This window comes from Mytilus galloprovincialis, chromosome 7 (genome assembly GCF_965363235.1).
Source record: "Mytilus galloprovincialis chromosome 7, xbMytGall1.hap1.1, whole genome shotgun sequence".
NCBI lineage: Eukaryota > Metazoa > Mollusca > Bivalvia > Mytilida > Mytilidae > Mytilus > Mytilus galloprovincialis.
Window position 1 is genome coordinate 14,706,184 of NC_134844.1, and position 16,230 is coordinate 14,722,413.

Here is a 16,230-nt window from a genome sequence, read left to right on the forward strand (position 1 = left end):
ACGAAAGCTAATGTCGTCGCATTCAATCTGTCGTAACATTCAAACAAGTATTACTATATAAAATAGTAATTTAACAGAATCATTTAACGTAATTACTAATCAACTGACCTTTTGTTTATTTAAGTTCTATAAACATGTTACACTTCAAAGGAAGGTGTCAAAAGCGGTACTGCGTTTGATGACAAATATCATAGGCTTTTAGCAGTTAGAATAAAAAAATTGTGACATTCTAGTTGCAGTTTTAATAAACAATTTCTTTGATAATCGAAGTTCAAAAACATCCCTACATCACTTTACCACGAAGAAGGTGGGAGCCCTACCCGCTATTTGGGTAACCGGTTGGTAATTTCATCATACCAAGAAAGCAGTGTAAGTTAGATTCTTTCTTTAGGAAAGATAAAGATTATGGTTCAAGCGAGAGGTTAGTTTGTTAATTTGACTCATTATTTAATATCTATGTGACAATACATGATTTCTCACTTGCAACATGTAAATTTTGCCGAAGCATGCATAAACGGTCAAGGCCCAAACCCGTAGGTACTACCGTATTACATTGGATCCCAAGAAAATAAGCACAATGAATTGTTTAAGGATCTCATTTTGATTTTAGTGGTTAGCGGCCATTTTTGTTTGTTTTACGGTATGTAAAAAGTCTAGCACGACCTCCGAAAATAGAACAAAAATAAAAACACGTATCATGAATTGACAAATAAATTGTACCAGTAATCATTTTCGTTTTCAATACCTTATATTGGTCAGATGAGCTATCGTCATTTGCTTCGTCTCACTTTTTTTATATGGAGAATCAGTTTGTGTACTCAGAATTGTTTCTATTCTACTTTTGTTCAGTCCCGTTTTCTGGTAAATATATAGAGGTAGTCAATGAACAGAAACTAATAGATTTTTTGTTAATTATGGTTAATGTAGATTGTCATTTAAATTATGCGGTTTTAGATTGAAACTTTAATTTCTCGCTCATTTTACCACAAATGTTTCTCGCCACACTTTGCTTGGCAAGATATCTATCTACATTGCACCTACTCTAGAAGAATATTTCAATAACTTACTTTGATAATTTTAACCTCAAAAAAATTTTCGAAATTTTATTCTGCGCCCCCTAACGTCAAATCCTGTATTCGCCCCTGCATTATATCTATTTATAAAATATTTTAAATACAAGCAGACATACCATTTATGACACCAATTTCATTTATTTCCAAATCTTAAAATCATACATTTCCGTTCTTTAGCGTTTCTTAATAATGGCAGAACGGGCTTAAGAGTCATATGATTAAGTTAACTAAATAATTTAGTTCTCCCACATCATTAGCGGATTTAGGGGGTTAAAGCGAGCCCACCCCCGGTTGAAAATCTTAAAATATTTTTTGTATTAACCATTTCTTGTTTTAATGTTATCTTTACTATAATTTGAATATCTAGCACTGAATAGAGTGACACCTGGTCGCTACACTTCTTTAAATATACACAAGTCATAATAACATTGGCCAGAGGGTAACTTGATAATAAGAGGACCAAAGGATTTAATTAAGACAATCCAAGGCTGCTATCTCTACATTTTATTATATATATCTTTATTAGCCTCCCTTAGAGTGATACAACAATTGCAAAACGGGTAGATACGATCTGTAATCAAATAATTAAACTTATAAAATTAATACTTAAAATTTTATTTAGAGTAACCATATGCCGGATGAACAAAAAGTGTGCCATTTCTTGAAAAACATATGGTTTGGTATAACATGAAAACTTCTCTAGTGTTTTAAACATTTCTCACATAACCCCTCCCCCAAACCCCCACTTCAAGCTCTGGATCCGCGCCTGCCCATAGTGCTTATTACATTATAAAATAAAATGGTATTCATCTTCAATTGTTGAAATAAAGATGAATTGTTAAAAAAAAAGCATTGACACCAGTTTAAAGTTATCGTTCATAGAAGACAGTTATGATTTATTCTATAATTCTCTTTTTAAAACGTAAAATAATTTTACCTCTTGGAGTTTTTCTATATATTACTTCTGTAATCGGACTTTGAAAAACCCCATGGACACCACATACTCTCAAATGTCTTTCAAGGAATAATGATAGTATGTAAACTCTTGTGTTGTTAGTAAGGAAATGAAATATCAAAAGCATTTGTTTCTCAATTTTAATCTCAAAATAGGGTTCTTTAAATAAAAAAAAAGCTTGCATAGCAATTTCCTTAAAAACTAAATATATATATTAACAAAGGCAAAGTTTTAAAACACAAAATTTATTTTTTATTTTTCTTTCATAAACTTGAATTTATACCACGCTAAACCGTTAGGTTAACAACCATTGATTAATCAATAAGTAACGATCAAAAGACAATTGTTTATTGGATTAGGTTGATTGAACATGATGATTCGGGAATCTGCAATAAACCGTTGGTCACGTGGCGAGTGGCAGGCGTTGATTAAAAAGTCATTTAACTTCAAAATTACAAAATCTATTGATACCTTACTTTATAGATTTGAGGTATTTAATCATATCCTCTTATATTCATGTTCGCTGTGATCTTAAAACATCGTTTTAGTGTCCTTAATGCAAAAACTTTCTTCTTAGTGCACTAAGAAGTCTTTTGCGGTATTTCTACACACCGAAATATATGGCCTTATTATTGGTAATATACCATATTAGTGTCACTAATGGCTTAACGTGTTACCAAATTAAAAAGAAGAAATAGACTCAAAACCGCATTTTTAACTTTAGATTTTTTTTTTCAATCCCAAAATAGAGAAGAGGTCCGGTATATACAGACTTATTAAAAAGTCCAGATGAGAAGTTTAACTTGCTTTTCTATTCCCGGCACTTTTAAGTCCTTTTAACTGTTTCTTGACGCATGCAAAAAGAAAAATGCAGTACCTGGTTACAGTTGCGCATTGACAAATTATAATCTTTCGATTAAATGATCTTAAATCTATATGGTCTTAATTTTAAAAGTTATAAAATCTAAATGTGAAGTGATCTAAAATGTTAATGAGTATTTTCGCTGTGAAATGAATCTAAGGTCGTCTAAAAGTATATACATGTGTATTTGACCCGACTACTGACTACATAGTAAACTATTCATTATGTACCTATAAGGGGGGTCTGAGCGGGACTCGGTATTGTCGAGGCGTATTTTTTGTAAACGTGACACATGAAAGTCAAATTATGAGGGAGGGTAGGAGGGGTACTGATCCCGAAATCCCGAGCTTAAAAACACGAAATCCCGATATCCCGGGCTTAAAAACACGAAATCCAGAGGTCCCGAAATTCGAAAAAAGAATTATCTTATCCCGAAAGGGTCAATCCCGAAATCCAGAGCTTAAAAACACCCGATCCCGCAGTCCCGATAAAGGTCCTATCCTCCCTCAAATTATTGTGCCGTGAAAACGCGAAATGAAGTTTAGCGGGACATGGGAAATTACAAAAATAGCAGAATTGTTCACTTACATGCATAGTGTAAGCGGGATGGCATCATGCGAGAATCTAAAAAAATAAGTAGTAACCAAGGATTTGTATAGTGAATACAAATCCTTGTAGTAACTAAGCGGGATCCGTGAACAAAACCCCCAATGAGACCCCCATTAGTTGTGGCTTATTTTGGTCTTTTTAGTTAGTTTCTTTCCCCTACATTACTTGACCGTTTTTGTAAAACAACAGCACTCGAGGTCTGACAGTATTTTACCAAGAAATGCACAAAATATTCAAAAAGAAGGCCTAGAAAATTTAAATATTGGTATGCACACATACTCCCCTATCAGCACAGACAATTATATTTTTGTAAAGGCGCCAAACTCGTTTCTAATATTTATAATAGAACCGAAAAGAAAATGGAAATGGAAATGGGGAATGTATCAAAGAGATAACAACATGACCAAAGAGCAGATAACAGCCATAGGTCACCAATGGGTCTTCATTGCAACGAGAAAATCCCGGAACCTGAGACTGGGGTGGATCTAGTCATATAAAGGAGGGGTTCCTCTACCAGGACAATTTTTTTTTTTGGGGGGGGGGGGGTGTCCAACTTCATGTCCCCATTCAAATGCATTGATCGTCCAATAAAGAAAGGGGGTTCCAACATGTCCAACCCTCAGCCCCCCCCCCCCCCCCCTGGATCCGTGCCTGTGAGGCATGCTTTAGCTTGCCATTAAACAAAAATGTATACTAGTTGAGTGATAATGGACGTCATACTAAACTCTTCAATATAAAAAAAAGAAACTAAAATAAAAATCATACAAAGGTCACAAAGGCCATAACTTCTGGCTCCTGGATTAGGAAAAGTGCAAAATGCAGTGAGGATAAAAGCCTTTACTGTAAATTCCTGAAATTACAATTATATATAAAATCATCTCACATCTTTGTGCATTTCTTGAAATTGGTCATATTAATAAATGCATGCAATATTTTCAGAAAATTTCAATATATAGGCTTTTAAAAGTCAATCTTGTGCATGATTATCAATGATTATACTCGCACAATTAACACATGTGGTTCTCAAAACTCAGAGGTGTCTATGCTATTTATGACAACATTTTAATCAAGTATAAATTTACAAAATGTGTTTAGAACTATATGATTTTTAGGTTTTTAAGCATAGATATAGTAGGTCAGGATCTGCGAACTCTCACTGACTGAATGAGCACATGAATTCAACACTAGTTTATTGGTGATGTTGGTGTTGCTTAGTGTTTCGTTTTGTTTTTCTTTTCTGCATCTTATGTTTTGCCTTGGCATTGTGACAGTTTCTCTTTCACTGCCTTTGTTTTTTTTTTGTTATGTTAAATAACAAGTCACAAGAGAGAAAAAACAATAAAAATATGTGAAAAAATGGCTTAGTTCAGTATATATTAAGGAAAGAGATAACAAATAGCTAAATAAGAAAAAAGAAAATTCCTTTTCTACAGTCAATTGTCTGATAATCTAGAAGATAGCCTGATTTGGTCTAATTCTCCTGAATTCTAGCAGGTACTTTATTCCAACTTTTTTAATTCAAACAAACCATGTCTTAGATAGTCTTGGAATTAGAATACATTAATCATAAAATTTTCATAATACTTTGGTGAATTATCTATTGATATAATCATGATAATTAAGCTCCTTTTTAATTTTTAGGGATTTTAAATTTTTTATTTAAAGTTAGGGATTTTATTCATAAAAGGGGGGATTTTTCCAGTACGTATACTATTAATAATGCTTTGAGCAATTTTCATGAAACTTGGTGAATTATTTTTGTATAACATAAACATGATAATTTTCCTTTTAATTTAAAAAAAAATCTGATTTATGTCATTGTACTATCATGACTTCGGATAAGGATAGTCTCAAGAATGCTTTCACAAATTTTTATGAAACTTTGGTGAATTGTTTTTATATCTTGACAAACTCCCTTTTTAGCTCACCTGACCTGAAAGGTCAAGTGAGCTTTTCTCATCACTTGGCGTCTGTCGTCCGTCGTCCGTAAACTTTTACAAAAATCTTCTCCTCTGAAACTACTGGGCCAAATTCTACCAAACTTGGCCACAATCATCCTTGGGATATCTAGATTAAAAAATGTGTGGCGTGACCCGTCAAACCAACCAAGATGGCCGCCATGGCTAAAAATAGAACATAGGGGTAAAATGCAGTTTTTGGCTTATAACTCAAAAACCAAAGCATTTAGAGCAAATCTGACTTGGGTAAAATTGTTTATCAGGTGAAGATCTATCTGCCCTGAAATTTTCAGACGAATCGGACAACCTGTTGTTGGGTTGCTGCCCCTGAAATGGTTATTTTAAGGAAATTTTGCAGTTTTTGGTTATTATCTTGAATACTATTATAGATAGAGATAAACTGTAAACAGCAATAATGTTCAGCAGAGTAAGACCTACAAATAAGTCAACAAGACCAAAATTGCCAGTCGACCCCTTAAGGAGTTATTGCCCTTTATAGTCAATTTTTAACAACTTTTCATCATTTTTTGTAACTTTTCTAAAAATCTTCTTCTCTAAAACTACTTTGACAAATTTAATCAAACTTGGCGACAATTATCATTGTGGTTTATAGTTTAAAAAATGTGTCCGATGACCCAGCCTACCAAACAAAATGGCCGACATGGCTAAAATTAGAACATAGTGGTAAAATGCAGTTTTTGCTTTATATCTTTGAAACCAAGACATTTAGGGCAAATCTTTCAAGATTTTAATGTCCATCAGAATAAGATATATCCCCTCACAAATTTTCAGTTGAATCGGACAACCTGTTGTTGGGTTGCTGCCCTTAAATTGGTTATTTTAAGAAAATTTTGCAGTTTTTGGTTATTATCTTGAATACTATTATAGATAGAGATAAACTGTAAACAGCAATAATGTTCAACAAAGTAAGATCTACAAATAAGTCAGCATGATCAAAATTGTTAGAGGACCCCCTAAGGAGTTATTGCCCTTTAGAGTCAATATTAAACAACTTTTCCTCATTTTTGTAACTTGTATAAAAATCTTTTCTAAAACTACTTGGCCAAATTTAACCAAACTTGGCCACAATCATAATACTAGGGTATCTATTTTTGTCGAGCCTTCGACTTTAGTCGAAAAAGCGAGACTAAGCGATCCTACATTCCGTCGTCGTCGGCGGCGTCAACAAATATTCACTCTGTGGTTAAAGTTTTTGAAATTTTAATAACTTTCTTAAACTATACTGGATTTCTACCAAACTTTGACAGAAGCTTGTTTATGATCATAAGATAGTATCCAGAAGTAAATTTTGTAAAAATAAAATTCCATTTTTTCCGTATTTTACTATAAATGGACTTAGTTTTTTCTGCGGGGAAACATTACATTCACTCTGTGGTTAAAGTTTTTAGAATTTTAATAACTTTCTTAAACTCTCCTGGGTTTGTACCAAACTTGGACAGAAGCTTGTTTATGATCATAAGATAGTATCCAGAAGTAAATTTTGTAAATAAATAAATCCATTTTTTCCATATTTTACTTTTAAATGGACTTAGATTTTCTGCGGGGAACCATTACATTCACTCTGTGTTTAAAGTTTTTAAAATTTTAATAACTTTCTTAAACTATCCTGGATTTGTACCAAACTTGGACAGAAGCTTATTTATGATCATAAGATTGTATCCAGAAGTAAAGTTTGTAAAAAGATTACTCCGTTTTTTCTGTAATTTACTTTTAAATGGACTTAGATTTTCTTACAATCATAAAATAGTAACAAGAGGAATATTTTATTGATTTTTTTCCTCATTGTTGTTGAGTCTGCGATTTACAGCAAAAATAGGCGAGACACTGGGTTCCGCGGAACCCTTACAAATTTTTAAAAAGAGTGTCTAATGACCCCGCCTACCAACAAAGATGGCCGACATCAGTAAACACATTAACAGGTGAGCGACACAGGCTCTTGAGAGCCTCTAGTTATTATTATGACCCAAAGTGGAGGGGGCATAATGTTTAACACTTGTCAGATCGTTTGTCCGTCTGTCCCAAAGTTGTTTTTTATTCTCTTACAGTACTTTAGTTTGCCTCAACCAAATTCAATTAAACTTTTACAAAAGCTTGTTATCACAATTCTCAGATCAAGTTTGAATTTTGGTGATGTCAGTGTTACTGTACTAGAGTATCAGAGTTTTGCCCCTTTAGAAATGGGGAAAATATGCTGAATTTTTGGTTTCCTGTTCTCTAAAATTTAGTTTGTCTCAACCAAATGTTATGAAATCAATACACAATGCTTATCATCACAAAATACAGATTAAGTTTGAATTTTGGTAGTGTCTCTTTTACTAAATTCTATAGTTATGTTCTTTAAAAATGGAAAAAATTGTTTCGGCCTTCTAACTTAAGTTTTCCTCAACCAAATTTTATTAGACTTTAAAAAAATACTTTTTATCATAATTTTAATCAGATCAATTTCAAATTTTGGTAGTAAAACTTTTACCGTTCTTCAGTTATGTTCCTTTAAAACTTTGAATAATATGCAAGCTGGAGTATCATTCCCTATTTATCATGTATATTTTTTATAAGATGCAGAGTTAAGGAACTTTAGTTGTTGCAAAGTTATTTTAAAATTGTCCATTTTCAAAAACTTTGAAAGGTTTTTAGACATGTTAGAAATTTATGTATTTGTTAAAAAAATCGCAGCCTTAAACTTATAGTCACTTGAGATATATATCTATAAATGGAGCCAAATTATATACATGTTTTATGTCAATAAATACCACTGTTTGTGCATGTTTTGTTTTTTTTGGAGGGCAGGGGTCTTATTTGCACAGTGCTCATAGTTTTTTAGTCGATCATTAAAATTCATTTAAAGCTTAAAGACCAGCTATAAGGGCAAGAAGCTTATCAAGCACTCACTGTTTAGATTTTTATTAAACACACATTAATATACATGATGTACATTAAACAGAAAAAAATATTGATGGAAGATGTCATTCAACTTTTACTCTTTTAGGTATAGGACAAGAACTATAGAAGATACAGAGAAATTATATACAGCAGAAATGATAGGCAATGTAAAATTTGCAGAAGCCAACTAAACCTAAATGGTAAGGCACCTTTTAAGATAAAAAAGTTATTGAACTTGAAAGATGATTACTAGTATCATGATTACTATAAAAATTAAAAGATGTGGTATATTAAGGTGGTACCTAACACTACAGGGAGATAAACCTTTTAATTACGTTGTGTTGTTAAGGGAATATTAAGCTTCTCAATGATCAAAATAAGTGTTTGTCAAACTGCTATATAACCAGTGTAATTTTTCTGATAAAACAGTTGGTTCAAATTTTTTGAAATTTTAATATTTTTGTAAAAGGGTCAAAGTAAATACTTTGTCAAAATTTTAAGAAAATTAAACGACCCAAATTAATTTTAGCTAAAGTGTTGGGTACCACCTTTAATATGAAAACTATCATGGCTTTGAGAAAGCAATTGTAGGCCTGTTACAACCTTCAATAATGAGAAAATCCATACCCTATACTATAGTCAAAGTAGGCAGCTATAAAAGACCTAAAGATGAAACATTGAAACAATCCAAACTGTAAAACTTATCATGGTAATTGCCTAGTTTATAACAAAATAAATTACAAAAAATAAATATGACCGGTATGAAACAACAACAACAACAACCACTAAATTTTAGTGTCAGACTAAACTGACAAAAGCTACAGGCTCTGAACTTTGGACAGGCACAATAGGAATATGGCAAGGTTATATAAAAATAAGATGTGGTATGATTGCCAATAAGACAACTCTCCACCAGACAACCAATGATGTAAATTTCCTGCAAACACGGACTTGACTTCTGTAAATCAACTAATTTTTTCGTGAATACTTTATTTGGCATTTTATACTTTCTAGTCTACATCGCAGTTATTTATTTTTCTCGAGTTCAAGTTTACTTAATGTATTTTAATAAGGAAAGATACACATGAAAAACATTTATTGCTGTTTCTCCATTTATAACATTTTATTTGTTTATTTTGTGTATTTATAGGTGATCAGACATCTTGGTTTTCATGATCAATAGGTCATTACTGAAGAGGAAACTTAAAGTTGAAATTTATTTACATAGTGCATAATTGGATTAATTTGAAATGGAATGTGTGCTTTCCTGCAAAAAAGAAATAGGAAATTTCAACATTATCACATGATAATGACCATAAACAAAATGGAGTTCTATCATAGATACACAAAAACACTATTGCATAAAAGCAACAACATATCTTAATCAAAAGAAAGGAGAATGCTGAACAAATACTATTTTGTTGTTGAAAAAAGGAACACAAGTTTTATCCACTCATTTACATCGCTCCCTCATATCAAATATACAGAAGAAGATCATTGAAGAACAATTTGCAAAAATGATTTCTCTTAGAATTGAAGGGAATTGTTTAGTGAATGGAATAATGTATTCACTGAATTCTTACGTAGTGGATTGAATAACTGTATACAAGCTGAAACAGAAGAAATTCTAATTTAAAATAACACGAAAAGTGTTTATTTTATTATTTAATCTGCAAATATATAAACAAATTCTTTAGAACACCACAAATGGTATGACATTCAAATTGGTTGCTTATTAATGTATCGCATTGAAACAATTACAAAGAAAATAGAAGCATTTGCTCCAAAAAAAAATATAAATCAAAGTTAAATTTATATAAAAAGTATAAACAATACCTAGATCTAAACAGTCAGACTGTATTATTTTCAATGTCATTAAAAGTCAAACATTTATTAAAGTTTTAAATATCATTTGCATCAATTATACAGTCTTGTAATAATTATATTCATACTGTTTGTATACATGGTGTAGTGAAGAAATGTTTAACAAGTAAAAATAAGGGAAAACATTTCCTTAAGGGAAATTTGATGTTCAGAAATTTCCTTAGAGGAAATTTGAAGAACAATGATTTCCCTAGAGGAAATTTGTTGTCTTGAATTTTCCTCCAAGGAAAAGTGTTTGTCAAAAATTTCCTCACAGGAAAAAGTATTTCCTCCAAGGAAAATTTGAAACTACAAATTTCCTCACAGGAAAAAGAATTTCCTCCAAGGAAAATTTGAAGCTGCAAATTTCCTCAAAGGAAAAAGAATTTCCTCTAAGGAAAAAGAATTTCCTCTAAGGAAAAAGAATTTCCTTTAAGGAAATAGAATTTCCTCAAAGGAAATTATTATGCAGCAAATTCCCTAAGGGAAATCTTTTTCCCTTGAGGAAAAAACAATTTCCCTTGAGGAAAAATCTTTTTCCTTCAGGGAAATTTGATTTCCCTTGAGGAAAAGTACTTTTCCTCTGAGGAAATTGTTGAAAAAAGGGGCATAACTTTTTCAACAGTGGTGCTAGATCCAAAAAAATTTAGGACAAATATCAGAGAACCAATACCAACCAAGTTATCAACTTTGATTTGACTTAACTCCAAAAATTAAGGTGACAACTTTTGCACTCAGCGGAATTGCAAACTTGTCCCGGAGACTGTTCAATGCCCTTTTTCTCAAACAAAACAATTTACGAAAAAACAAATATGACAGACAAAAAACCAACGACAACCACTTAACAACAGGCCTCTCAAGTGGGACAGGCACTTAAAGAATGGGGCGGAGTTAAATATGTTACTGGGATAGTGGTGAGGCTGAATAACTCAAAAGAAAATCGAAAAAATTCAAATTTAGTCAAGGCTAGATGTTGAAGACCGTACTTATACCTATAATGTTTTACTTTTAAAAATTGTGACTTGGATGGAGAGTTGTCTCCTTGGAACTCATATCACATCTTTTTATATCTATTAGCTGATTTGTGTAAATTATTTGATGATTTCTATATTTATTTCAAAATTTGTACAAAACTAATGTGTACATTTAATTTTCTATTGAAACCATTTCACCCATTCATAACATTAAAACTCAATAATGCTTTCGTCATATTGGGACTGATTAGTAAACGCTAAATGTAGCTTTTACTTAATCTGGTTTATTCATTATTTTAAGTTTAAATGTATAAATACACTACATGTGTTTGCTGGTTTCCAGTGTACTAAAATATAATTTCAGTCGGTCGACTTCTGAAATAGAATGAAATTACTTTCTTCTTAATTTCCTATCCATAGGTGACGTTAAGGTTATGTGTTTTATGCTATTTGAAGGTTAAATCATTCGACACGACAGGGTTTAATCGAAATCTATAACACGCCTTCTTTGTTGTCTGAATTGATATGTGGCTTTTTTTCCAAGCAGGTAAAAAAAATATCAGTGACATATTTTTGTTTAAACTAGTTCGTGTGGTTTGTATGGTTCGACGCGGCAGTATCATTATATGAAACAATGCATATGGTTCAGTTTCTCTTGTGGACATGAATATACTGTGTTCTCTTTATTGGTTGCTTGCTGTTACACACACTGTCTATCGATAAGTAGATTTTCCTTTCTTTTCTAGTTCAAAGACAATATTTTCAAAGACAGCTGGCATAATATATTAAATTGTAACAGACATTTTCATTCTGCCAATCGACATTCTGCATGATCCTTCCAACAACAGAACAAAATATATATGCCAAAGGATGTCGGGCTATATATACAATTAAAAAAGTCATGAAATTAAGAGTTCGATCAGTCATTTGTCGACGACAGTTTGGCGATCCGTATATGTCATATTTTTACAATTATTGTCATTTTGTGTAGAACTATCTTATTAACACCCAATATCTCCTTTCATTAGTATCTTTATCAGTCTTGAAATTTTTTTTTATTAATTGTGATCAACGAAAAGAAGGTTTTTTGGGGGTTTTGTTGTGCATTAACTGATTTTGTGTCATGGATAGATACTCCATATCTTTTGTTTTTCTATTATAGAAAAAAAAACTGACGACTGAGCAACACGAATCCAACCAGAAACCAGGGCTGATCTCAGATGCCCCTGAGGTAATTTTTTCTTATAAATTTCTATAAGTTGTATTTATAAACAGTTTGTATGAGAAAACTTAACGAGGTTTCAGTAAAGGTTCATTTAGATTATGATATTTGGAACATTTCTACCCTGTTTGATTTTCTCTTTGATATTTGGTATATTTCCGCCCTGTTCGATTTTCTCTTTAATATTTGGAACATGTCTACCCTGTTCGATTTTTATTATATCTGGCCAAGTTTGGATCAAAAGAGTAGGTCCGGTAAAGGCCGATTTTGGCCTCAAAATTCAGGTTCATCTGATGAAATATTTTGGACACTTTTTAAACACTGAAGTGTATACTTCAGTCGATTCAATTAGTTTATGTGAAAGATTTTTACTGATTTATTCCTTTAAACTGCTCAAATTTAGGCTGAAATATGATAAATCTATTAAATATGCCATAATATGTCACTTTTCAGATGTTTTTGTCACAAATGCGCATCCGTACGCGTGTTCATTCTCAAATTTATATATGCAATGTATTATCATCAAATACAACTTACATTTAAATATTAAGAATGAACACAAATGCGGCCACTTCCATTTCAGACGGAAACCGTCTAAAAATTAACCAAAATGCTAAAATTTCGAAGATTTCAGTAATTTAGCATGACTTAATGATGCGAGTACCCGATACATGTGCATTGTATTGTCAAAACAGCCCATATTTATGTAACAGAAGTTTTCTACTTTCCATTGAATAGCTAAAAGTTTACATTTGCAAAACTACTATAGTTTGGGGCCAAAAAGGGGTCTTGCTGGGCCTGCTCCTTTTCCACATTGTTTCAAAGGAGGAGTTTTTTCTATGTAACAGCTGACGACGGACGGCGGTTGAAGGTAGAAAACAAAAGAGGATAAAAAGCACAGAAAAACATAATAAAACACAGAACAAGTTTTAAAGCAGAAAAACAATTGTATTATTAATGACCAGCGTCGTATAATTGACCAACAGGTTAATGTATTCACATCTTGCAACATATTTATGTTTATTAATTATAACTATTGCGAGCAAAGAGTACAAAGAGTAAACAAATAAGATAACTAATGCAAATCAATATACGTTTAGTTATAATTTATTTCCGGTTCACTTTTATCACTGCCACATGCTCATTCATCCAGTATTTCTCCATTCCCAGTGACGCTTTGTTCAAGATATATTCGAATTGTTCAATAGTATATTTGCTGATAATCCCGCCTTTTTCGTGGAGATACAATCGTTCTCCTTTTTTTAAATTTCAGGGTTAAATCTAATGCTCCTATAATATAAATAAAATTAACTCAATAGAAATATTGAAATTAGAGAGGTATGTTTAAGGTTTATGTACCCTTCTGTAGCCATTTTTGTACGACCTTTTCAAACGTCAATTGTATCAAAACTACAGATATCATGAATAATAGAGATAGGCCATTTTGTACATATTCCAAGGGGAAACTTGATGCAAAGCATTATTTTTTACTGTTCCATTGCATTTAATAGAAAAAGAGGACTTTGTGACAAATAAATCAAGATTTTTATGGAAAATCCACAGCCTTTATCCTTGTACTCTCATATTTGGTAATTTGATGACTGATAGATATAGGATTATTGCATGCAGTGCTAGCATTGATTTCCTTAAAACAAGTTTATAAATGTAGTTATTGGTTAAGACAAGTATAAATATGGCCAAAATCAAGAACACCTTTTAGGGTGCGTTCGACTTTAGTGACTCAGCACGAGGTGTTTTGGAATTTACATGTTACTTAGAACTTTTTGTAAAAAATAAACACTAGCACATCATAAAAAATCAAGTGAGTAATTTATGTTTCAAATTTTATAACAAAAATCTCTGTATTTAAGGCTGTGGACTTTCTATAAAAATCTTGATTTATTTGCAACAAAGTCCTCTTTTTCTATCAAATGCAATGAAACAGTAAAAAATAATGCTTTGCATCAAGTTTCCCCTTGGAACATGTACTGAATGGCCTATCTCTATTATTTATTATATCTTTAGTTTTGATACAATTGAGGTTTGAAAAATTCGTACAAAAATGGCTACAGAAGGGTACATAAACCTTAATGCTCATAGCTCCTTGAACTGCTATAAACCTGTTGTTCAGTGTTTCTCGTTTCTCGTCTTTTATATAGATTAGACCGTTGTTTTTTGTGGTTTTTTTTTTTTTTTTTTGTGTTGGAATGGTTTTACACTAGTCATTTTTGAGGCCCTTTATAGCTTGCTGTTCAGTGTGAGCCAAGGCTCCGTGTTGAAGGCCGTATTTTAACCTATAATTGTTTGAGAGTTGTCTCATTGGCACTCATACCACATCTTCTTATATCTATATAATAGAATAATTCACCAACCTTTAAAAAAGCAATTTAAACTTTTGATACAAATGTAATTGTATAATATATATATATATATATATATATGTATATGATACAGTTAAGACACTTTACTGCAGACACCACAGATATGTTACTATATAATTTCTGATGTTAAAGCATACATATCATCGACATATTTGACACATTTGACACAAATATATATAATCATCTAAAGATCTCAACATGTGGCAATTTGGGCAGTTTTTGAAGTTTTGCTTAAAAAGAAAGAAGTTGTAAGACCTTAAACACACCTTCGTTCTCATCCCATAGGGAATTTGTGTTTTGTTTTTCTGTGTAGCGTACGTATGCTTTTTACACCAGGTTAATATGTCATCCGTGTGTTCAATGTTGTCATATGCTGAAAGGTTTTACAAAATAACCTTATCTTATTATCTAGAAATATAAGGATTTTTTACTAAAGCTATGCAATTGTGTTAAATCCTACTACAAAAATAAAGTGCATTCATATAATAGATTAAAGCATAGATTGTATAAAATGGTTAAACATTTAGCAAGGTTCGTGGTATATAATAAATAAACTCATCATAGATCCAGCATTTAAATTCTGCAAGCGATGTTGCGTCTAAAATAGACTCATCAGTGACGCTCAAATTAAAAAAGTAAAATAAGGTCAAACAAAGTACGAATTAAAAGAGCATTGAAGACCCGAAATTTCTAAACGTTTTGGCAAATACAGCTAGGGTAATCTATTATGCGGTAGAAAATTTTTAGTATTTCAAAAATTTCTAAGTTTCGTAATACTTTATAATGGCGATCAATTGAAGACACTGAATTTGAACGAACCAGTGACACACGACAATGATGTTTAGTTCCTTTTTTACGAGGTTTAACTTGAAAGTGAGCAACTTATTTCATAAGTTCAGGGAAAAATTGTAAATTATCGAAAATGTTACATAGAAGATGAAAATAAAAGGTTTGATATCTATATATGTAAGTATGAGCATAACAAAAGTTTGTGTACTATCAAACAAATGGACACTTATATTTACCTTCAGCATCAAGGTAAGCAAGCTCTATACTCTCTTTATGAGATATGATAAAGTTTGTGTACTATCAAACGTATGGAGACTTCTATTAACCTTCAGGATCAAGGTAAGCAAGCTCTATACTCTCTTTATGAGATATGATAAAGTTTGTGTACTATCAAACGTATGGAGACTTCTATTAACCTTCAGGATCAAGGTAAGCAAGCTCTAAAGTCTCTTTATGAGATATGATAAAGTTTGTGTACTATCAAACGTATGGAGACTTCTATTAACCTTCAGGATCAAGGTAAACAAGCTCTATACTCTCTTTATGAGATATGATAAAGTTTGTGTACTATCAAACGTATGGAGACTTCTATTAACCTTCAGGATCAAGGTAAGCAAGCTCTATACTCTCTTTATGAGATATG

General features: G+C 31.8%; 1 long non-coding RNA gene across 1 annotated transcript; it reads left to right on the forward strand.

Annotated features, from left to right (window-relative positions):
- The first annotated feature begins 3,582 nt into the window (after window positions 1-3,582).
- LOC143082382 (uncharacterized) lies at window positions 3,583-10,505 on the forward strand. The gene is made up of 3 exons (XR_012980374.1): window positions 3,583-3,764; window positions 8,471-8,558; window positions 9,509-10,505. It is a non-coding gene; the product is annotated as an uncharacterized LOC143082382 (long non-coding RNA).
- The last annotated feature ends 5,725 nt before the right edge of the window (window positions 10,506-16,230 follow it).